At 43.4% G+C, this 25283-nt stretch overlaps 1 pseudogene; it reads left to right on the plus strand.

The window, feature by feature from the left end:
* The first annotated feature begins 21835 nt into the window (after window positions 1–21835).
* LOC118613112 lies at window positions 21836–21954 on the plus strand (annotated as a pseudogene).
* Window positions 21955–25283: the final 3329 nt, after the last annotated feature.

Consider the following 25283-nt stretch of genomic DNA (forward strand, 5'->3'; position numbering starts at 1 on the left):
TCTCAATAAATTTAAAAAGACTGAAATCGTATCAAGCATCTTTTCTAACCACAATGGTATGAAACTAGAAATCAATGACAAGAACTGAAAAATGAACAAACACATGGAGGCTAAATAACATGCTATTAAACAAGGAATGGGTTGACAACGATATCAAGGGAGAAATCAAAAGACACCTTTGGACGAATAAAAATGAAAATACAACCCCAAATCTATGGGACACAGTGAAAGTCCTAGGAGGAAAGTTCATAGCCATACAGGCCTGCCTAAAGAAACAAGAAAAATCTCAAATAAACCATATAATATGGCATCTAAAGAAACTACCAACAAAGCCCGAAGTGAATAGAAGGAAGGAAATAATAAAGATCAGAGTGGAAAGACCCGAAACCATAAACTCCTGGAAGAAAACATAGGCAGTAAACTCTGACATTGCTCTCAGTGATATTTTTTCTTATATATTTCCTCAGGCAAAGGAAACAAATAAACAAATAATATTACATCGAACTAAAAAGCTTTTTCACAGCAAAGGAAACCATCAACAAATGAAAAGACAACCAATTAAATGGGAGAAGATATTCATCAATGATATATCCAATAAGGAGTTAATATTTAAAATTTATAAAGAATTCATACAATTTAACAAACACCCCCCCCCACACACACACAATCCAATTAAAAAATGGGCAGAGGACCTGAATAGACATTTCTCCAAAGAGAACATAAAGATGGCCAATAGACATATGAAAAGATGCTCGATGTCACTAATCAGTAAAACGGCCTATTAAAACCACAATGAGATATTAGCTCACACCTGTCAGAAGGTCTATCATCAATAAATCAACAAATAACAAGTGTTGTTGAGGATGTGAAGAAAAAGGAACCCCTATATACTGTTGATGGGACTGCAAATTGGTGCAGCCACTACAGAAAACAGTATGGAGTGTCCCAAAAAAATTAAAAATAGAATTATCTTATGACCCAGCACTTCTACTTCTGGGTATTTACTTGAAAAATCCAAAACACTAATTGAAAAAGATATATGCACCCCTATGTTTATTGCAGCATTATTTATAGTAGTCAAGATATGGAAGCAAACTAAGCACCCATCAATAGACAACCGGATAAAGAAGTGATACATATACACAATGGACTACTGCTCAGCCATAAAAAAGAATGAAATTTTATATTTGTGACAACATGGATGGACCTAAAGGGTATTATGCTAAGTGACATAAATAAGACAGAGAAAGACAAATACTTTATGATTTCGTTTATATGTGGAATCTAAATAAAATAAACAAACAACACAGAAACAGACTCATAGATACAGAGGACAAACTGGTAAGTTGCCAGATGGGAGGGGGACTGGGGTGAAAAAGGAAAAAAGATTAAGAAGTACAAATTGGTAGTTAGCTATAGTCACAGGGATATAAAGTACGGCACAGGAAATAGAGTCAATAATGCCGTAAATTACGTATGGCGCCAGGTGGGCACTAGACTTATCAGGGGATCCCTTCGTAAATTACCAGCCACTAGCCGCACACCCGAAACTAATGTAAATAATATTGAGTGCCAGCTATAATTGACAAATAAAATAAAACTCGCCGCTCCAGCACCGCTGTACACCTACCTCTTCCCCTAGACCCTTAAAACCCTGCCCCAAACGCTGAATCAGGGAGTTCCGGCTTTTGAGCACTAGCTTCCCTTCCCCGTTCTCCTGGGTTGTACCATTCATAATAAAATAGCCAGTCTTTCTCCGCTGCGATTCCCCGTGTTTAGTGTTTGGCTCTGCCGGCGGGTGCCGGATGGACGAACTCTTTGTGTTTGGTAACACCATGTCTGCCTCCCCGTGATGCTGTTGCCTTGGGAATGTTAGAGATGGGGATTCTTCCTGATCGCAGACTTTCTGCGTGTAGCCTTGCTCCCTATACGGATAACCAATTAAAGGGCAGTTTGTTTGTTTTTTTTCATAGTCGTCTGGGCACCACTCTCTACATGTTTTTTTGAAAGATGGAGCCTTGGGTCTAGAAAGAGGCCACATGTAGGTCTTCTGAGAAGCCCCAGATCTGAGGTCAGGCCCCTGCCTTCCCAGCAGTACGGTGGCTGTCCCAGCGGTTTGAGCGACACCCTGCTTCCTGTCTCTAGTCTGGGCAGCTGGAAGGAATTAGCAGCCTGTTCTTAGACTGGCAGCTGGAGTTTTGATTAAAGTATTCTGCTCAAGGCGCCCGGATAATTGCCTGTTCACAGACAGCCTGATCTAGACCTTCTTCCTTGCCATCACTGGATCCAGTTTTAATAAATAAGCTCTTCGTTTTGTTTCCAGCCCACCGAAAACACGCCCAAATACCTGCTCGAATGTTCTCAAACATTTAGCCACTTTTCCTGAAGTATCACTTGACTTAGGGTATATGTGACCTCAAAGGTCAAGCCTCGAAAGCTCTGCATTAACCTCCAACACTTTCCTAAATGAGATAATGCTTGCAAAGTGCTTTGCACAATGCCTCACACCCAGTAAGCAATCAGGAAGTGTGAGCTATTCAAACGGTCGTGTTTGGTGCTGTTATTACTTCATTCCTGGTACCTGCTCTTTCGCAGTGTGTAAGTGGTTTTCTTTGGCCAGAGTCAAAAGGTGTTTTTCCCCAGGACTGCGATCATATTCGTGAGGAACATGCCAGCTTTTGCCTCTGAGCCCCACGGCTCCCGCCATTCTGTCCTAGACCGCGAGCAGTGTGCACATGGCAGATTGCCTGCCTGGGTTTAAACCCCGTGGGTGAGCGATCTGTTACCCAGAGACTCTAGTCATGTCTGGCATTCGTTGCCTGTCTTGATGTAGGAAGAGGTTCGGTCTCTACAGAAATTCAGTATTTAAGGCAGAGGAAGCAGGGCTGGAAGACGACTTTTCAACCACTTAACCTCATCAGGAATGAAAGCAATTAAGCTCCAGTAAGGCTGCATTTGCTTCCTCTTCCTTCCTGAAAAACTTGCGAAGCACTTTATCCACTTTCCAAGGTCTACAAAGAAGCCTGTCGGGTGTTTTTAATTTCGGGTTCTTCATTATTCACTGGCACTCACAAACAAACTGAGAATCCACATCCATTTCCATGCATTAGGCTTCCTACAATATCACTGCCATTTCCAAACACCAATGGACTATAATTCTTAAAGGCAGTCATCAGTCCTTGCTACCGATGTATACAGCATTTGGATTCACAAAAATCATGGAAGGCACCCTAAAATGTAACAATATCCAGACCTCACCAGCCTATGAGGCCTCATGGGCATTTATACTCAAATTGCCCCGGCTCTGGACACACCCTTACTACCCTTGCCCCCTCTCCTGGCCGATTTGCCATTAAGTCTAGTCTTTCCTGGGTTCCACTGTTTCCATGAATTCCTGTGAGTGTGTGCAGACTTCCTCTCCAGCTTACTATCGAGGCCGGCACTCTGTAACTGCAGATCCTGACGATGTGTGCTTGGGACTCTCCCCCTTTCCCACTTATTCAAGGTTCCAGGTGTGGTGATCACCTTGTTCTTCTCACTGCTGCCTCCTTGCCTCATGTCTCACACTCAGGGTTCTGTGACAGCTAAATAATCTTTTCTGAAGTGAGGAGGAAGAGATTTCCTTGGCCGTCTTCCCAGGGTCAAAACGAAGCCGTCTGGGCCCCAAAGTGCCATAGTTCTTTGATTGTAGTCTCTCTCTCTCTCTCTCTCTCACACACACACACACACACACACACACACACACCCCAAATGCTGAGGTTCCATCACAAGGCAAAAATGACTAGACTGTGACAGATCAACAGCCTTCCTAAATACCTAACTTCCTATTGTGAAGCTTTGGCATTATTCAGAAAAGCCTCATTAGAAAATAACTTAAATGACTATGGAGAATAAAGCACAGCTATACAAAACGAAAATGCTTATTGCTCATTCTCATTTTTGCCTAACAAATGGCTTAATAGAAAATATGTACTTGGCAAATTTAAATGTAACACAAATATACAGACATTCAGACCTGTAACCCAGTTCCTAAGTTTTCTAAACTGACACATTCCATAACCTTTCCAAGAGAAGTCACGTAAATTCAATCACAGCTTCCCTTCAACTGAATGTCCTTTAAAAAGAGCAAAGTAATACCTTGCACAGAAAATCCAGCTCCACCAGGAACCAAGAGATTTCACCTGCCTTGTTTGTTTTTCCTTTGCTTGATACTTCTACGACTGACACCCAGCTTCAAGGAGTGACTCGGATTCTGGAGATCTGGTCACTCAGATCCACCAAATCGGCCCCGACTGTCAAACAGGCCACACGTTTCAGTTCCACACCCGTTCTTCCCATTTTAAAGCCCCAGGAGCGCATTGTGTATTTCCCTACATTAAAGTCCCCGTGTAGGGAGGTGTGAATTGGTTATAACTGGAGACAGGAGGAAACAAATAATCCAGGATATTGAATACTGAGCCGAATCCTGATGTTGAACGGCTGTCAACTATCACTTGAGATTTTCTTGCAAACCGGCCAGACAGTCCTGTATTATAAGCAAGGATTTCACTCTAAACCCCAGTGCAGTCCTTTGGCGAGGTCTAACTTTTCCCTTTTATTTTTAAGAGGTTGAAGTTTGCTATACAAAACTCTACTTTTTATGTAATCAAATGTATCAATTTTTTCCTTAATGACTTCTGGATTTTGTGTTATATTTTTATAAGTCTTGCCCATTCTAGGATTATAAAAATATGCATCCATGTGTTCTTCTAGGATGTCTGTGATTTCATGTTTTACATGTAAATTTTTGATCCATCTGGAACTTATTTTGGTATAGGAAGTGAGATAAGAATCCAGTTTTTACTTGTCTCCCCCCCACCACAAATGGCAAATCAGTAAATCTAATTACCATTTGTTGAATAATCTACCTTTTATAGGAGTCCTTTAAATAGAAACTTTTCCATGTATATTTTAAATATGTTTCAAGGTGCACAAGTTCTGCATATGCGTTGATAAAAAGCTCTATTTAAAACATGAGGTGAGAAATCCTGTGTGGACAGTTGTTTAGAACCCTCCCCCAGGTATGTTTTGTACAAAAATGGAGACAACTCTATCTACCTTGCAGTGTTCTTGTGAAGATTTTTAAAAAGTAAAGTGTGCAGATGTGTCTACCTCGATAAATGTGAGCTGCTTTCTGTTCAGTTTTCTGTGATAAAGCGACATGGGCCCTCGGAATAGACATCCAATTTGGGTGAAAGACTTAGTTTCTCTATTTACTTCCTGAGCACATAGAGGTGGCAAAGGGCGTCACAGCTTTTTAAACAGTGACACATAATTGTTCTCCTCTCTCCTTTTCAGATCCACAAATATTTCTGCAGGGCGTGGTGTGAGGGACAAGAGGCATCATATGAATCTGAATTCCAGTTCTGCCACTTATTGAATATGTGGCCGTTCCTGAGGAGGGAGCACTATCATACATCACAGGGTCTTGCTAGGAACGCAGGCTCCAGAAGGACAAGACCCTTGCCTTACTAACCACAAAGTCCCCAGTGCTAGAATAGCGCCTGGTGTGCAGCTGCCATTTATTAGGTTAGTAGCGAATGAATGAAGGAAGGAAGGCAAGGAGGAGTTAAAGCACTTTGCAAGGTGCCATAGTAAGTGTTAGCTATAGGTAGAGGCCAGAGGTCACAGAGATGCGGCCCTGCCTCTGCGGGGAAGGATCCAGATCGGACAGCTAAGGCGCACCACACTGCCGAGTGGATGCAGACATCATTCCTGCAAGCCTCGCTCATCTGGGGCTGGGCGCTGACAGCCTGGCAGAACAGGTTGAAGACTCACCCTTCGTAAAAGGGAGGCTTCCTATAAGGGCGAGGGTTCTTTCCCAGGACGTTTTAGCATAACCATTTCTTTCCTCCAACTGAATAAAAATTGCTCCTGTCCCACATCATGCAAAAACCCTCTACAAATCCTAACAGACCACTGCTCCATTCCCAAATAGAGCAGGGTCTATGATCCGGGGTCTCCTCGCCCACACTCTGAAAGGGACCCTCTTCAGGAAAAATGGGCATGGGGACTCCGACAGCCTCCCCCTTCATTTTGCTACCTAAGTAATACAGATTCTTCTTTTGAAATAATGCACAGTCAAAACAACAAACATTACCCACCGTCGTTTGGAACAAATACTGGCATAAATTTATGTTATGCATTTGTATAACCTCAGGTAAGTTAGGGAATTAATTGCTGTGCATCAGTTCCCTCATCTGTAAAATGAAGATAATAATAATGTTGTCTACCTCATAGAGTAACTGGGGCAAAACATGAGTTAATATAGACCAAGTGCTTCAGATAGTAATGGTGCATAGTGAGACCTATAAACATAATATTGTCTATATCTATCTAGCATTTATCTGGCTAGATCCAGCTATATATTTTTATAAAGTGAGGGAAAAGTATTCATATATCTTTGAGCCTCTTAAAAAAATTTTATTGATATAGCATGAACTTCTTCCCTTGTGCGACAATTTTAAAAGTGCAAAGAGACCATTAGATCTTTCGAGTGATTTTTCAAAAGTGAGAAGTAGTGTAGGGAATGGGCCTCGGTCCTTTGAGGGTATTAGTTCAAGGTGATGAGGTAGGTTAGGGCAAGGCCTGGATCTAATGCTTCTTGGAATGACAAGCTTGGACATGCTGCTCCTGTGTGTGTGTGTGTGTGTGTATAATCTCAGTCCAAGAACTGAGCACAACCTTGAAACTCCTCTAGCACAATAGTTTTCAAACTTTTATTGTTGTTTAAGTAGTAACATCATGTTTCTCCCAGCAAAATGTCATGTGCAGACTCTACCCAATAAATAAAACAATTTTTAAAACATTAGAGTAAATTTATTTTATAAGTGTAACTGTATAATGTTTGCATGTTATAACGCTTATTAATATAACCATTAAGGCCATATGATTAAGACAAACTGGAACTCCAAGGAGGTGGATGATAATCACATTCATGTCAATATCAGCTTCCATAAAATGGGATAAAACATTTGTGAACTCCTGTAGCCCCGCTACCATAGAATGAAGCATTAGAACCAGCATTTTGACACCCTTATTTTACAGATGAAAAAATGAAGGCCCAGAGTGTTATCTACTGCTTAGGCTTTTAATATTAAAAGTCCCAATAATAGAAATAATCTGATAACAGGATGAAAATAATATGTTATCAAAGATGGTATCTGGAATGGTAAATGAATTATCCGCAAAATACAGCTCTTTCCAATTTAAATGATTGCCATGTGGTTCTTCAGTTAATAAAATGGGAAATGGTCAGCTGACTTAATTGCTGTTCTTTATTGTTTTGTATTTTCCTCATTGCTTGTATGTCCTCAATTGTGCTGACTATGTAATCTGTATTTTATTCCATTAGCGGACGTAAAGATTTACTGATTACCTTAATAATTAAATTATGTATTTCGACTTATGAATCAGCATCCTATTTTCGACATGTCGGCTCTTCTTGTCGATTAAATATTCATCTAATTTCAGTAGTTTTCTCATCATGAGGCTTGCCTGGAACACTCAGGAAACCACTTCTGACAAACCATCTCCTTCATTAATTAAACAAAGCCAAGCCTCACTGACAGAGACACAAAGAGTGGATTCCATATTTTACCCTGCCACTTCCTCCTATACCCTGGACATGCGACACACGATGCCTTGATGTAGTTGAAGTTATTCCACTCCGTTTAGGAGGGCTGACGACCCCTGACCTCTGGGGTAGGGACAATTCTCCAAAACTTTATGTATACCTTATTATTTTTTTTTAAGTTACCAAAAAAAAAAAAAGTCCCTGCACATAATCCGAAGTCATGTTTTTAAAATTACATTGTGAAATATATAATATATGCCAAAAAATGTATAAAAGGTATTGTAGTAAAGCAAAGTCAGATGTACTTCCAAAAATTAATGGTATCATAAAATCATGCTTGTTTATTGTAGATGGTTTGAAATATATTTTATAAGTGTAAAAACATCTAATAACGTAATTGAAAATCACCCACAAATAAACCTATCCTTTGTTGTTCTCTCTCTAGATATATTTTTTAAATATCTATTAAAATATGTATACATATTTAAATTTCTGTGTCCTTCATTTTTCACTCAATGGTATATCACAATTATTTTAAATGATCATGATTTTTAAAGGCATCTTTATTTTTTTCTCTTTTATGGAATACTGGCTTCCTCGTAAGTGTTTTTCTATTATGAATAAGATTCTGATGAAGAACTATAAGCATAAATATTTGTCCTCATCTCTGATTTTTTTTTTCTGTGCATTAAGGTCATGTCTCTGACATCTAATGTTGTGAATAGATTGATACTTCCTTGGAAAATATCAACTCTATTCTAGTCAGTATATAATGAGTTAGTTATTAAAGTTCCTGAAAAAATTGTCGTAGGCATATGTCAACAACACAGGTGAATTCTGATTTCTACTCTTGGCTAAGGTTTACTAGCTTTGGTTCCTGTAAATCTTTTGGCTTCTAGAAGTTTTCTTTTGGGCAGAACTGTGTTCACATGATGATAAATATGCAAATAAAACATACTGAGAGTTGACGGATGTCATGATTAATGGGAAAACTTGGAGCCAGTAAAAGAAGTGATGAGGAAGGGCAGGAGAGATAGGTAGGGGAAGGAAGGTAACATAGAGTTATGGAACTTGAAATAAGACAGAGAAAAATTGAGTGAGTAGTTGGAAAATAATGCCAAAGCCAGCAGGAAGATCAGGATAAAGTGAGTCAGAGAGACATCATTAGATCTGGCCGGAAAGTGAGCGTTATCCACTTCTGAGCAGTTTAAGTGGAGCAGAAATGAGCACAGAAGACGGGGGTAGGAGGTAGGGGTTCTACCAAGGAAATCGAGTTAACACCACCTAAAGCCGAACCTCCTCTCTTGCCCCAAATTTAGTTTGCTGATTAGAGTAACATAATAAATGCGATTGCACCCATCCTCCTCGTTCTGTAGGTATTTTTTTAGCGCTATTCTGCATGAGCACTGTGCCAGGGCAGGGGAACACGGCAATGAATGAGACGGATGTGGTCCTGCCCTGATTAAGCTTAGACTCTGGTAGAAAGAGACAGTCGATTATTAAGAAAACAGATCATCAGGAGATCCCAGATGGCGGTGGCACAGGGCGATGCCGAACTTGTCCTCTCCGTGAGCAAACTCAAATGCACACGCACATAGAATGCAACTATTGCTGAAAGACGACTTAGGGGGCCGAATGAACAGCTTCTGAGCGGCGAGTAGGAGACTAAAGGGAGGAGGCTGAGAAGCCGAGGGAGCCCCCCGGGAGCTGCGGGAACTTTCAGAGCCAGAGGAGCCGGTGAGCGCCACTGTTCACGGCCCTCCCCACTTCCCTAGGGCCTACCTGCAAGATCACAGCTGCACTGCCTACAGCCTTTTGTCTCCGAACAAAGGGAGCAAGCAGGAAAAACAAGGCACCCCCACATGTACCTGGCCTTCCTGCCCAGCAGCTCCAGCCGGGCCAGAGCCCCAGGCACTGACGTGTCTTCCTGGCTCCAACTGGCTTCCCTTAAACCACCCACACATGAAGACAGGACAGAGGTCACTTCCACACAAGACTCTTTTTATACGACAAACAACAGAGAGACTCTATGGAGAAGGCTGAGGAGCCATGGGAGCTCTCCAGCGACTGTAGCAATTCTCTGGGGTCAGAGAGACCAATGAGTGCCACTGTTTACATCCCTTTTCACCCTCATAGGGTGGGCAGGGGGCAGCATATTTCTGAACTCATCACCTGAGCTCCACTTCTAAGAAAGGGAGCAAGCAGGATCAGCGAGGCATTGCCACACACATGCTGCCTCTCCACCTGGAGCCACTCCAGATTGAAGGGCCGGTGCATCAGATGCCTTAGACACCTGCCCAGCTCCTGCCAGCCTGCCCACGCCACCCAGCACACCCAGCCTGTGCAGAGGCCTCTTCCACATAAGGCCACTTTTTTAAGATTGGAAGAGATAGCTATTTTGTCTGATTCATATAAACAAACATAGAAAGTCAAACAAAATGAAAAGACAAGAATATTTCTCAAATGAAGAAACAAAGAAAATCCCCAAGGTGGGAAAAAAAAACTCCTAAGGAAATGTAGATAATATGCCTGATAAAGAATTCAAAGAAACAGTCACAAGGACACTCATGAAACTTGAGAGTATAATAGAGGAACTTAGGGAGAACTTCAACAAAGAGAAAGTATAATAAGGGATCAAGCAGACCTGAAGAACACAATAACTGAAATGAAAAATACATTAGAAGGAATCAACAACAGATCAGCTAGTACAGAAGAACAGGTCAGTGACTTAGAAGACAGAGTAGTGGCAATCAAACACAGGACAGCAAAAATAAGAACGAATTTTTAAAGGTGGGGCTTGCTTAAGGGACCTGTGGAATAACATTAAGCTTTCAAACATTCACAGTATAGGGATCCTAGAAGAAGAAGAAAGAGAGAAAGGAACAGAAATTCTATTGAAAGAAATAATGGCTGAAAACTTTCCTCACCCGGGGAAGGAAACAGACACCCGGGTCCAGGAAGCACAGAGAGTTCCAAACAAGGTGAACCCAAAGAGACCCACATCGAGACATATTTTAATTAAAATGGCAAAAGTTAAAGATAAAGAGACAATTTTGAAGGAAGCAAGAGGAGAACAATGAGTTATATAAAAAGGAAACCCCATAAGGGTATCAGCTGATTGATTTCTCAGCAACAAATTCATAGGCCAGAGGAAGTAGCAAGACGTCTTTAAAGTGCTGAAAGAAAGGAATCCACAGCCTGAGAAAATTTACCCGGCAAGGTTATCATTCAGAATGGAAGGGGAGATAAAGAGTTTCCTGGATAAGTGAAAATTAAAAGAATTCATCATCATTAAACCAGCTTTATAAGAAATGTTAAAGGATCTTCTTTAAGCAGAAAAGGAAATCTCATAACCAGAAATAAGAACGTTTGAGGAAGGAAAAAAATCTCACAGGTAAAAAGCCAAATATTTAATAAATACAGCAAATCAGACATCTAAAAGTCTACTCTCAAGGTCTAAAGAAAAGAGTATCGAACTAAACTCAAACTACAATAAGTAGTTAGGAGATGCACAACACAAAAGGATCTAGAACATACATTAATCACATAAAGCGTGGAGGGGGGAGTAAAAAATCTATTCTTCATAGAATGTATTCAAACTTAGACAACTATTAGCATGAGAGATATCTATATATCTATATACAGATATCTATCATGGTATAGATATAGAATGATATACATAAATCTCATGGTAAGCATAAATTGAAAACTTACGTAAGATATACAAAGAAAAGGAATCTTAATAAAACACTAAAGAAAAACAGCCCACCCCAAGTAAAGAGATCGAGAGAAGAAAGGAACAGAGAACTATAAAAGCAACCAAAAAACAATTTAAAAATGGCAATAAGTACATACTTATCAATAATTACTTTAAATGTAAATGGATTAATTGCTCCAATAAAAAGATATAGGGTGGCTGAATGGGTTAAAAAACATGACCCATCTATACGCTGCTTACGAGAGACTCGCTTTGAATCAAAAGACACATAGAGACGGGAAGGGAGGAGATGGAAAAGGATACTCTGAAAAGAGAAACGGAAAGAAAGCTGGGGTAGCAATACTAACATCAGACAAAATAGACTTTACGACAAAAAAAAAAAAAAATGTAAAAAAAATACAAAGTAAAACATGACATAATTATAAAGGGCCCCATCCAAGAAGAGAATATAGCAATTGTAAACATCTACACACCCGACATAGGAGAACCTAAATGTATAAAGCAACTATTAATGGACATAAAGGGAGAAATCCACAATAATTCAATAATAGTGGTGGATTTTAATATCCCACTCACATCGATGGATAGATCATTAAGACAGAATTAATAAAGAAATAACGGCCTTAAATGTCACATCAGACCAGATCGACTTAATAAACATTTATAAGATGTTTCATCCAAAAAACCGCAGAATAACCAGTTTTTTCCAAGGGCACATGGAACATTTTCCAGGATAGACCATAATTAGGCCACAGTACAAGCCTTATTAAATTCAAGAAGATTAAAATCATATTAAGTACCTTTTCCGACCACAATGGCATGAAACTAGAAATCAGCTACAGAAAGAAAACTGGAAAAAACACAAGGACGTGGAGACTGAACTGCCTGGTACTAAACAACGAATGGATCGAAGAGGGAGTCAAACAAGAAATCAGAAACTATCTCGAAACAAGTGGAAATGAAAACATAAGTTTTCAAAATCTGTAGGATGCGGCAAAAGCAGTTCTAAAAGGGAACCGCCTGGCTCCGCAGGCCTACCTCAAGAAACTAGAAAGATCCCAAATAAACCATCTGATGCTACAGCTCAAGGAACTAGAAAAAGGAAAACAAACAAAACTCAAAATAAACAGAAGGAAGGAAATAGACAAGATCAGAGCAGAAAGAAACAAATAGAAATTTTTTAAAAAAAATAGAAAAGATAATAAAACTAAGAACTGGTTCTTGGGAAAGATAAACAGATTTGACCAACCATTAGCCCAACTCATCAAGAAAATAAGAGAGAGCCCAAATAAACAAAATCCTAAATGAAAGAGAAGTTACAACCAACGCCACAGAAATACAAAGAATCATTAAAGAATACTAGGAACAAATATATGCCAAAGAATTCAACAATCTTCAAAAAATAAATGTGGAGAAAAAGGAACCTTTATTCACTGTTGGTGGGATTATAAATTCGTGAAGCCGCTATAGAAGTCAGTATGAAGATTCCTCAAAAAATTAAAAGTAGAGCTGCCACATGATCCAGCAATTCCACTTCTGGGTATTTATCCAAAGAAAACAAAAATACTAATTTGAAGATATATGCGCCCCTATGTTTGTTATAGCATTGCTAGTAATAGCCAAGATATGGAAGCAATCTAGACGTCCCTCAGTAGATGAATGGATACACAGACACTGAAATATTATTCAGCAATAAAAAAGAATAAAATCTTGCCATTTGCAACAAAATGGATGGACCTAGAGGGCATTATGCTAAGTGAACTAAGTCAGAGGGAGAAAGACACATACTGTATGATCTCACTTTATATGTGAAATCTAAACAAACAAACAAAACAAAACAAAACAAAACTGAAGCAGACCCACAGATATAGAGAACAAGCTGATATTTTTGCCAAAGGGGAGTGGGATGGAGGATGGAAATAAAAAATAAATAAAATAAAAATGTGACTATGAGCAAGTGTCTTCGCTTCTGAAGAGGTCAGTGACTATTGGCGAAAAATAGAGAGATGCGTCCACATGTGGATAGAGGTTAGAAATGAGCCGAGAAGATGTGAGAGAACTTTGAGAAATTCACCTTTTCATTCACGACATATTTATTGAGCACGTAGGGTGTCTACAATAAAAAAAAATTTTTTAACTTCCAAATTAAAGTGCTCCATGGAGAGGGGCATTAATACCTGAGTGCACCACTCTCTGCAAAGGAGAAAAAGAAAAACTAGCCCATCTCTACATCGCATGGTCAGCCAGGATAATATTAATTAATAATAATAAAAATCACCAGTGATAAAGAAAATCTGAGATGATAGGGAGCTAGTTTACGTATGGTAGTTGAGGAAAGTCCTTCTGAAAGGCAATATTTAAGATGAGTTATGAGAGGGCGTCAACCACGAAAATACCCAGAGGATGAACATTTCTGCAGAGCGAACAGCAGCTGCAGACCTGGGAGATGGAAATGAACTTGACCTCTAGTGAGAGGAAGAACGCCAGTGTTACTGGAGTGGAGGCAATGAAGGGCAGATTGGGGTGGCCAGGGAGTGAGAGGAAAGGAGGTCAGAGAAGCAGGTGCAGCCAGGGGACCAGATCTCGTGGGCCTTACAAGGGTTTTGGATTTCATTCTTAGTGCAGTGGAAACTCAGCTTTGACAGGGAAATTACTCCAAAGTCAATGGTTGTGTCCTTACCCCTGGTAGCATAAGTGATTCACTTAAATGCTCTAAAGATTGCTAATGCTTCCGAAAATAAGAGTCGCAGATATAGGTGACGTCTCTTGGTTTGGTCCACTTAATTCACCTTTTCCCTCTCTTCTGGTAACTGTACCCGCTTGACCTACTCCAAACCAGGTGGGTCAACCAAACAGAACCTTGTTCTTCCTGGCCTCAGGGGTACGCAAGTCACCTAGGTCTAGCCAATCAGAGTTTCCTATTCTTCCAACCACAGTGATTGGCCAAGACGTGGCTGTAGGACTTGGCTGGGATTGTCACAGCTGTTCCCTGGGATTGAGCTGGATACTGGAAGGGAGAAGCCGTCTCTTTCCTCTGGGGTCGCCCAGGTGGGATGATGCAAGTCCGACAATACCTGTGTCATTTCCTCCCTTTCCCACTCGAGACCCGCTCACTGCCACCTCCTCTGCACAGAAACCCCTTGTGCAGTCGGAGAGAACGAGGCGAACGCCCAGAATAAAGGTGAGTAATAAAGACAGAGGCGACCTGGAGCTGGCACCTGACAGCACTTTCTGACTCACAAGGATCCCCGGGGCCAGCTCCCGCCCACACTTCCTGGCTAGAGTGTCTGATCAAAGAAATGTCCCCTTGTGCTCACCGGAATCAGAGTTTGGCTTCTGTCACTCGCAATGCAAAGACGTCCGAGGACGACAGCGTGTTAAAGAGGAAAAGGAAAACCTTTAACGCTGGCGCAGAAGGTCTCCACACGGACCTCTCTGTCAGCACGAGAAACAGGGGTATGTGGCGGGACGGGATGTGCAGCAGGGACACTTCCGCCCCCACCCCGCTCCTCCCCCCACCCCCACCTAAGTTAACCATCGCAAATGCTTTAGTGACTATCCACCCTCTCCCATGCCTTCTCCCAGGGCCGGGCTGGTAAACTGGCTTTGGGGGGAGGTGGGGGCTGATCTATCACTTTGGGCAACTTCTGTTCTATAAATTCTCCCGCCATGGCAGATTGAGCTACAAATGGTCCGTCTGACAACCAGCTAGAAAATTCCTGAAAACGAGAGTCAGCGACGGCGGGTTCCAGCGCGGCACTGCTGCCCTCGCTCCTTCTCCCCAGGATCTCAGCCTTCGCGCCTCTGTTTTTCTCAGTGACCCTCCCTGTCTGCCACGCATCACCCACGACTCCACGTCTGGTTTCCTGCCGATGACCCTCATCTTCCGGCCTGATGCCGACGGCGCAGAGCTGCTGGAAAGAACGGAAGCTTCGCGGGCAGATTTAACTTCAGTCACTTGTGACTTTGAGTCGGTTACTTGATTACGTTGAGCCTCAGTTTCCTAATCTGTAAAGTATTAAAAAAAAAATAATGCCTCCCTCGTAAGGGACCTCACAAGGACAATGTGAGACAACGGATGTAAGAAATCGGACCTCGGAGACTGACAGCCCCTCATCTTGCTCCCAAGGGCATTCCCCCGTGTGAGTCCATGCCCGGTCCCCATCACTCGGAGATGTCCTTAAGTGGCGGGCTTTTGTCTTATTTATCTTCACACCCAGATCCTAGCTCAGTGTCTGGACCGTGGTGGGTGCCCAGTGTATACTGAACGAGCGCTGTGTCTCTTACCCAGTTCCTGTTCGATCACGAGAAGGGCTGGGACAGAAACAATGGGGCTGTGGACGAAAAGGACAGGAGGCGGCTTGGGAGACCCTCTGGCGTGGCGGGGGTGGGGGGTGGCCAGCGCAGCGGCAGTTGGGCGGGGGTGGCAGGGACCGCGTGGACAGCGAGTTTGTCAGCTCCCCACGGCCCAGCTCGTCGGTTTCCTCCGTCCACGGAGCGGAGCGAACAGAGCCCGGGGTGGGGGGACAAGTCACTGAACTGACCGACATTCGCTCTTTCTCCCTCTCCCGTTTGTCTGAGTCGCTGCTTCTCGCGCCGTCTCTTTAAGTGTCTTGCACCGAATGCCTTTCGGTTTAATGGCTTTAAGTTATTTTTTCCTTCCTGTCCTGGAGATGTGGGGACCAGAACCAATAAGATAAGAGCTCTCGTTTCGCCTTCGCGGCTCCGAAAGCTTCACATAAGTGTTTCCTCACTTCCATTTCGTGGCCAGGACCAGACGCAGAAGTGCTAAAATATTTTGATTAGCGCCGTTCTGGCAGCAGTTGTTGCTTTTCCAGCCGTCTGAAGGGAGAGAATTAACTGGGAAGTCGGCCCGCGGAGGGGAGAGGGAGAAGCTCGGAAATCTCTCCACTGACCGAGATTCTCGATGCGTTTCGAAAATCAGTTGGATGAGGAGAAAAAGAAAAATGCTTAGGCCATATCGCCATCTAAGTGAAAAACGGCAGATAAATGTTAAAGCCACAGAAATCCCTAATATGTGGGGGGTGGGTCCCTTCGACGTTCATAAAGTGCTTTTGCACACAAACTGGTATCTGGAGACCTCCCGACGTAAACACACGCTCCCCGACCCCGTGGTACCTACAAGGTGGGGATACCAGCGTCCCTGTGGGGCATTTGAAGCTAACGCCCAGAGGGGCTGAGTGATACCCCCGAGGTCCCACAGATGTTCGGTGGCGACTCCAGTACTCAACCCCGATGCTCCGTGTCATGCACGGTCACCCGGAACGGGAAGCAGAAGGGTCCCAGCCCTCCCGGCCCTCGCTCCGCAGCGGGGTCACCGCCTCGTCTGAGCCAGTCATGTGCCTCGTTCACATTCATTTCCGTCTTCCGTTCCTCTCCTCACTCTACCTTAGCCTTTCGTTTTACTCCGTCCCACCCCGTTCTCCCCCTTGGTGTCCCGCGGGGGCTCTGTGTCCGTCCCTCCGGCTCCACACGCGTGGCTGTGTCTCAGCGGACGGGACGGAGTCCTCCCACGTGTGAGGAACCGGTCCGCAGGCATGCGAACATTAACTCGTGACGAACCTGCCTGGCCCTGAACGTACCTGGATCTGTCCTTCGGAACATGTTCGCACCTAGGTTTGCATGCACACAGATGCTACAGATGTTTTTTTTTTTTCCTACTCCTTTCTATCTACCCGTCATGCAGATTTAGACAGTATGACCTGAGACCCTGAGAAGTGGTTTGGAGAAAGGACTTTTTAAGGTCTAAGATTCTCTAAGCCGAGATGAAATTAAAATTCCAGGATTCTATTTATTCGTTAGTTTGTTCATTCATCAGCCTGATGTTGTCTGCTACCTACTTAAGACATAGCAGGGGGAAAAAAAAAAAAACTAAACTAAACAATTAAGCTCCTGAAAGGATTAGCTCATGATGATGAAATACACTATTCGTTGGACAGGCCGTGATATGTTGGCAGCTCAGGAAACACGTGGCTTCCCGAAGGGAGAGAGGAATTAAGCAGGACAGGAGGGAGGAGAACCGACATGGGAATTGTAATGAAATCAAAATTCTGAATCCAATTTCCTGGGGTGAGATAGATGTATGAGATTTTAATCATCTAAACCAAATGGCTAAAACCCATTTAAAACCAGATCAGCTCAATTTCACTGTGTATCTGCTTCTGTAAGGACCTTCCTTCATTTACCCGTGGACTAGAAGCTCCCGGCACACGACACTGAAGGTTACGCGTCTGGGTCCTCTCTAGCGTGCCAGGCACGGTGCCCGGGACGTAGCAAGTGCTCAATAAATGTTTATCGAATTAAACTAGAAAGAAAACATTCGCTGCTTATCAGTTCTACACTCATCCCAGGAGAGAAAAGCGTGAATGTGATGTTATGCTCTATTAAGTACAAAAATGAAAACAAATGCCATCTCAAAGTTGGTAATTTAAGAATTTGGGGACTCTGAAGTGAAGCCTATCTGCAATGGAGAATTGCTTACCACACGTTTTCTATATCGAGGCTTACTATGACAATATCACGGAAAAGCCTGAAGGCTTTCTAATTTCATTTCAGCTTTTCCGAGATCAAAGAACAAAATACTCTCTGAAAAATACAAATAGCCGCTCATTACATTTGATCTCAATTTAAAGTTTTTCTTTTAGCCTACTTCTCTTTGAGGCAGGAGAACTTGGAAATTAGAAGCAGGCTTCTTAAATTTTCTGGATGTGTTTAGGACCTTTCGCGGGGGGAAAAGGAGGACAGGCAATAGACATATCCTATCCCTGTCCTTTCCACTGGCAGAACCAATTATATGAGGCGCACAGGTGTCAGGCAGATGTAAATCCAAAATACGACCTTAGTAACTCACGAAGACACCTTCTAACGGGAAGACCAGGCTGGCATGGCTACGTCCACCTATGTTTGACATACGCGGCTATGTTTTAGATCCGGTAGCGAGTGTGCTTGCTGGTGGCCCGGCTCAGCTTACGTTCACCCCGCTCCCCGCTGTGGCAGCCTCAGTCAGAGCTGAGCGGCCTCAGACCTCTGCTACGAGGGCCCGACCCTTAAAACTCAGTGGCATGGCAGGCAGGTACGGGAGCCCGAGTACATGCTCTTCGCAGGCACGCAGATCCCCTGGGAAGACGGAAATGGGCTGCCATAGCCACGCCTAGTTCGGCCTTCCAGTTAGAAAGTCACCCTTCTTTTCCTGAAAGGGGAAAGAAAAGGGATGGAATGAGAGTCTTGGAAACCTACTCTGATGAAGAGCAGGGACTAATTGTTCCCTTCAACTATGACATATTTTACAACAGATGTCCTCTGCTGCCAATAATTTGTAAGCAATTTGAACTTTATCTTTTAGCAATGATTTATTGGGTCCTGTGTGCCAGGCACTACACTAAAAGCTTTACAAATGTGTTGGCGCATCTGATTAAGAAAATAACCTGATGAGGGAAAACAGTTTGGCACTTGACTGTTAAACCTGGAATTACCATATGACCCAGTAACTTCGCTCACAGGTATATACCCCAGAAAATTGGAAACGGGTGTTTAAACGAAAGCTTGTACACCGATGATCATAGCAACACAATTTACAATAGCTAAACGATGGAGACCACCCAATTATACATTAACAGATGAACAAGTAAATAATATGTGATATATTACAATGAACTATCACTCAATCATGGAAGGAAAGAAGGATTGGTATATTCTACAACATGGATAAACCTTGAAAACATTGCGCCAAGCAAAAGGAGCCAGACATAAAAGGCCACAGACTGCATGATTCCATTTATATGAAAATCCAGGGCAGGCAAATCCATAGAGACAGAGAGCTGATCCATGGTTTCCAGTGTCTCGGAGGAGGGGAGGATGTGGGGGTGGGGGTGGGGGGTGGGAACTGCTTATTGGGCACAGGGGTCCCCTTTGGGGTGATGAAAAGTCCTAGAACGGGATAGTGGTAATGGCTGCACAACATCAGGTACTTAATGTCACGGAACTGTAATTTCAAAATGATTAAAATGGTAAATTTTGTTATGTGTGTTTTATCATAATGAAAAATATATAATCCTAGGAGGTAAGTCGCTTTACATATAAGAAGACTGAGGCTCTAAGAGAGATCGAGCACGCTGCGATCAGATGGATGGGTCTAAGTTTTGTGTGATCTAAATTTTGTATGATTTAGGGATCCCTATTTAAGAAAAAAATAACACAAAATTATGATTACAAAGCTGCTAGGGTACCTCAAAAGGTCTTGTAAAGGGTCTTTGCAAAGGAGGGCTCTGAAGCTTGGGCTTTATTAACTCCAAGGTAAATTTATGTTTGCAGTTAGTAGATAGAATTGGAAAATGAAAATAATTTTAAAACTATAACTCCATTTCCAATAACAGCAAAAACATGTGATACTCTGGAGTAAATTTAACAGAAGATATGTAAGACCTCTACGCTGGAAATTACAGACCATTCCTAAGAGAAAACTTAAAAGACCTAAATAAATGGGTATGTATACAATGTTTGTAAATTGGGAGACTCAGTATTATTAAAATGTCTATTCTCCCCATATTGACCTATAGACGCCAAGCAATTCCAGTCGTAATCCCACTAGAGTTCTTGGTAAAAATTCTCAAACTAACTCTCGTACTTATACGCAAAGAACCTAGAATGCCCAAAGAAATGGTGAGAAATAACAGAGTTGAAGAATTTAAATTGGCCTCGAGACTTACTAGGAAGCTGCACTATCAAGATCGTGCAGTGTTAGGAGGGACAAATAAATCAGTGGAACTGAATAGCGCGCCCAAAAAAGGCCATTTATATATGCAACAAAGGTACCAAAACAATCCAATGGGAAAGAAAAGTGTTTCATACAAGTGGTACGGGAACGACAGGATATGCACATGACAGAGAGCTAGAATTTGACCCTAAGTCTGTCTGCTTCTTTCTACCTCCCTCCACCACCTCTCTGTTCCCACCTTGCCTTGCCTGCCCTGTCTGGCCAGTCTTTGGAAAGGTGACTCTAAAGCTTAGGACAATAGAGCAGCTGAATCAATCACAGTGTCACCTGTCTGCTAGGAAGACTAAGGGAGTAGAGTCGAGTTTACCAGCCTTGAGTCTTGAGGTGCCTGGGACCCCATTTCCAGGAAGGAAGTGGAGAAGTCTATCAGAGTGGTAAACAAGAAAATCATAGCACTTTTCATTGTCAGTCAGACGATCAAAGCCTGCCCTCGGAGGTCGCCTGGTAGTGAGGAAAGAATGCTGAATGCCCTCAGAATTCTTAGGTTTTGTTCTCTCTCTGCCTCTCTGACACTCTAACCTCTCTGAGCCTTAGTTTTCTCATCTGAAAAATGGGGATAATAAATACCTCCTCTGGGTTGTTGTTAAGTTCAAATGAAATGGAGTATACAAGTGTCCTTTGAAAACTATGAAATATTATGTAAATACAACTTATCATAGTTCTGTGTGTACTTTTTGCAAACCGAAATGAGTAATAATATTACCTTATCTGTTTTAAATTTAAATTTTACATATCAAGTTTCTCCTATAGTTATTTTTTTGTTCTTTTTGTGTTTACAAGAGAACTCTCTAACTAATAATGATTTAAGATTCTTTTATTAGGGCAGCTTTTGAATCAGAGATATCTATTTTTTAAATTTCTTTTATTAATTCCTTTCATTCAATAGGTTGGTTTTTTTTGTTTTTTTTTTTTTGTTTTTTTTAATTTTACCCAATTCGTTCATTAATTTTATTCGACAAGTTCTTACCGAGTCCCTACTTTTGGCAACACACTGTGTTGAGTGCAAGGGGTGAAATAATGAAAAGAGACGCAATCCCTGTCCACAAAACGCTGAGTCTGCTGAGGGTACAGACACACCCTTAAAGAGCCAACTATGCTATAATGTCACCCGCGCTGTAAGGGTCTGTTTACAAGGTATGGCTCTGGGGAGCTGCTTCTAAGCCCATGAGTCTCGAGGCAATGTCACAGAGGGGATGATGTTCTAAGCTGTGAGGTAAAGGAGAAGAGAGACTTTGCCAAGACTCTATAGCAGGTGGTAAGGGCATCATGGTCCAGGGGAACAGGATGTCCCAAGACATAAAACAGCAAGTCACATTGGTAAGAGGGTGCAGCACGTGTAGAGTATAAAGCCAGACCGAGCGCGGCCTCAGAAGAGACTGGAGGAGCTGGCAGGACCAGCCTGGAGGGCCAAAAAGTGCCACGGAGGAGTTTGGTCTCTATCCTGTAGATGTCACAGCCCGGGAAGGTTTCTAAGCAGCAGTGTAAAAAGATCAGTTCTGTGTTTAAGATGGGAAGGTGTGGCCAACGTGGAGGATGGTGTACTGGGGGAACAGGGGGCGGGGTGGGGTTATAACGTGGGAGCAGGGGCACGGAGACAAGTAGGGAGACCAGCGAAGCAATCGCCACAACGGTCCGGTCTGAACTGGAGTCATGGTAATAAGACTAGCAAAGAGGAGACCCATTTGAGACTCATTTAAGACACAGAACTGTCTATGGCCATGCCACCCTGAACAACCCCGATCCCGTCTGATCTCAGAAGCTAAGCAGGGTCGGGCCTGTTTAGTACTTGGATGGGAGACCACTTAGGAAGCCCAGGTGCTGTAGGCATAAAAAATAAAAAATAATAAGGGATTGTAAACTGACAAGGTCCTTGCAAACTGTGAGGTCAACCAAGGGTTGCCATGCCTAAAAAAAGGAACATTAATTAATTAATTAATTTTTAGAAAGACACAGCACCAATAACTGATTTGGCAATTAGTTAATGAAATTAACGGGTGCGAGAGAGACACTCCGATCATTCCAGATTCGTGATGTGCCCTTGGGTGTGGAGCCTGACCTTTCCAATTCTGTTTCCTCACTTGGAGAATGGGCAGTAATAACCCTGATTCATAGGCTCAACGTGCTTAAAAGTGCTCAGCGTAACAGCACCTACTACAGGGCCGTGTACAAAATCGATTTTCCACGAATACTACTTTTCTTTCTAACTTCCTTTTCTTCTCCTCGGGCCATGCCGCAGAAGAGCTCTTCCAAATTTGAGGACTTTTCTCTCGGAGATACTCCTGCCAGACACCACGAAATCTGGGATGTGAGGCTTTGGGGACAGGGTGCCCTCCCGTGACACATCTCCAGGGTTTTCACGACAGGGATTCACGTGCCAATTCTTGTATTCTTAAGTATCTGAGGAGGAAACTAGGGGTCCTTGGTGAGGTTCTGGAAGTTTCCAAGCGAGGTCTGCCAGTATGAACCCTGTTCTTTGGGCCCTCCTCCGACATGCTCCTTCCTACTCCAGCTCGGGGCAAGCGAAGGATTCTGGGATTTCCTGTTAGCACCTACTTAAGATTGGGTTGCTTGTCACTTAGAGACCCCAAACTTTTCTCATTTTCCTATCGTGATAGAGGTTGCCTAGGCCTTAACGCGGCTTTAGGAAACACTATTCCAATTCTCCCTTCTCCCCAGTTGAGTTGAAATGGAAAAAAAAAATCTGTAGTGCTTCCCCCAGTGCCCTGGCTGGACGACCAGGTGGCGCGGGAGAAAACAACGCTCCAAGAGAGACAAGCTGCCGTGCGGCGCATCCCTGAGAAGGTGGAACCGCGCTTTGGAAAAAGTAAGCGGACCACGGAAGCTACGGCCTGGAGAGCTGTCGATTGAAAGGCCTACACCCTGAGGGGCTTAGCTAATTGAGAATTTAAGAGCTTTGTTAAATCGAATGTTCCCTCCATCTCTGACTGGCATTTCTTGTGCATTATGGCTGAAGAGGGACTTGTGGCTACCTCATGACATTTGTACACGTGAATCATAATGAACTACCCCCGCTTCCATGGAACTCGGAAGAACCAGAGAGGTTTGAAATTCCTCCTTTGTTGACCCGTTTCCCTTCTCCCGGAGGGTCAACACTACAGACCAGTTGGATCCTGAGCTCCTGGGAATCCTAAGGCCAGATCAAGGTCATTAACAATCGGCCTGCAGATAACCTAAGCTTGGCCCCTCGGCCCCGGTATCCTCCATCCCGATGGGGCCTTGTTTAGTGCTGCGAAATGGGGAGCCGAAACTTGGAGGGAAACAGTTCTCCCACAGGTCCTCTGGGCTGAGGGAGCCATTCACTCTCCTGAATGGTGTCTCTGCAGTGAGAACACTGCCCCTTCCCAGCAACCCCACTGGGGTGCAGGGTGGGGAATGGTGAGCAAAGCGGGAACGGTGGCAGATGGCAGAGTCCCCCCCAGTTTGCTCGGCCCCCCGTCCGTAGGTGTAATCAAGACAAGCAAGTCTGTGGTCTTACAGGAGATGTGATTCAGTGCAGTACTTAGTGCCAAGTTATAATTATTATAATAGAAATTCTCACACAGTGAATTCCTAATTATGTGATAACACAATTCATGCAAGGACACCAGAAATTGCAGAGCACAGATAATCCAACATGCTCATTTTAGATATATGTTCTTTTTCATCCAACATTTATCCAGGACAGAAAATTTACCCTCTAATGATAATAATTCGTGTTCGTCATCACGAGAACATAAACTTTATTAACTAGGTGTGGTGACGGAGGGTAACTAGACTTACTGTGGGGACCGTTTTGCAGGGTATACAAATGTTGAATCATTATGTTGTACACCTGAAACGTTAATATGTCATATAACTTGTTACATATGTCAGTTACGTCTTGGTAATAAAACTCCATGTTTATGCATGGTCCTTCCACACGCATCAGCAGTTTTCAAGGATGTTTTTACCAGCAGAGAGATGGTTTCAAATCTCCTTTGGAACTGCAGTAGGTAAAGCAGATAAACGTGGAGCTGCTCTGGTGGGGCCAGGCGTGGTGGGTGGGGGCACAGAGCCCCACCCCGGGGCCACCCCCACCCTCCCTCCTCCCGTGGCTGCTCCGGAGGGAGGGACAGCTGTGCAGGAACATGATTCCGAAACCACTGACTTCCCTCAGCGCTCGACTCTCACACGCCCTGTGGGTGGGCAGGTCAGGGAGGGACATCCTTACTTTACAGATGAGAACAGGTGCGGGGAGGCTGCGTCGCACAGGTAGCAGTGACTTGTGGAGCTGCAACTCCGACTCAGTCTTCTGGTGCCAGATCTCATGCTCTTCCAACTCTGTGCAAACCCTGCCCTTGCTTTGCTACCCCAGGCTCCCCCGCCATGGCGGGACACCATGAGAAAATTCAGCGAAGGAGAATTAGGGATAAGGTGCACGCGCTCAGAGAGAGAAGCCTCCACTGACTTGAGCTGCCCTTGCCCCGTTCCGGAAGCGACAGATCAACCACAGTCTGAGGATGAGAGCCGGGCTGGAATGAGAGCTGTTTTCTTTTACCGATCGCCATTAGTGATCGGAATTTCAATTTCTTAATAATTTCTGTCACTGCTCGGTTATGTCTAAATATTTAGGCAGATCTGTGCAGAGTGGATTTGTCTGTTTGATGTGTTATATATATTTATGTATGCTGATGGTCTGTCAGGGAGGAAGCCACGCCACAGGAAGCAGATGTAATCTGACAGTTACCAAACGTGGCTCTCACTGTTCCCAGCATTCCTGTGTCTCTAACAGGCAGAACTGGATTCTACCGTTGGACCACGGACTCTTGGGGGACATGATCCCTTGACATTTACCTTCCATGTGCACTGTCTGTGAAATCTTAGGCATATCCATGGCTGCAATTACTTTCCCAAACTCTGGTGAGCCTCAGTTCTCCATCCTCTGCCGAACCTCTCTCTTAAGTTCCAGACCCACACTTCTAATTGCTATGGGGACGAGATCGCCCTACGAGAAAGCAGCCACCAGGGGCGGTCAGACTCAGACTCCGATCCACTGATTCTTTTCCCTGGGGTGCCTTCCCCATCTCCCTTCAAATCAGCAGGAATGACGCAAACGGGAGGCTGAGTTCAGACTTCTCCCCAACAAGGGCACATGAGCAACCAAACAGCCGACATCT

Source organism: Rousettus aegyptiacus, unplaced genomic scaffold (assembly GCF_014176215.1).
Source record: "Rousettus aegyptiacus isolate mRouAeg1 unplaced genomic scaffold, mRouAeg1.p scaffold_m13_p_17, whole genome shotgun sequence".
In the NCBI taxonomy this organism is placed as follows: Eukaryota; Metazoa; Chordata; class Mammalia; order Chiroptera; family Pteropodidae; genus Rousettus; species Rousettus aegyptiacus.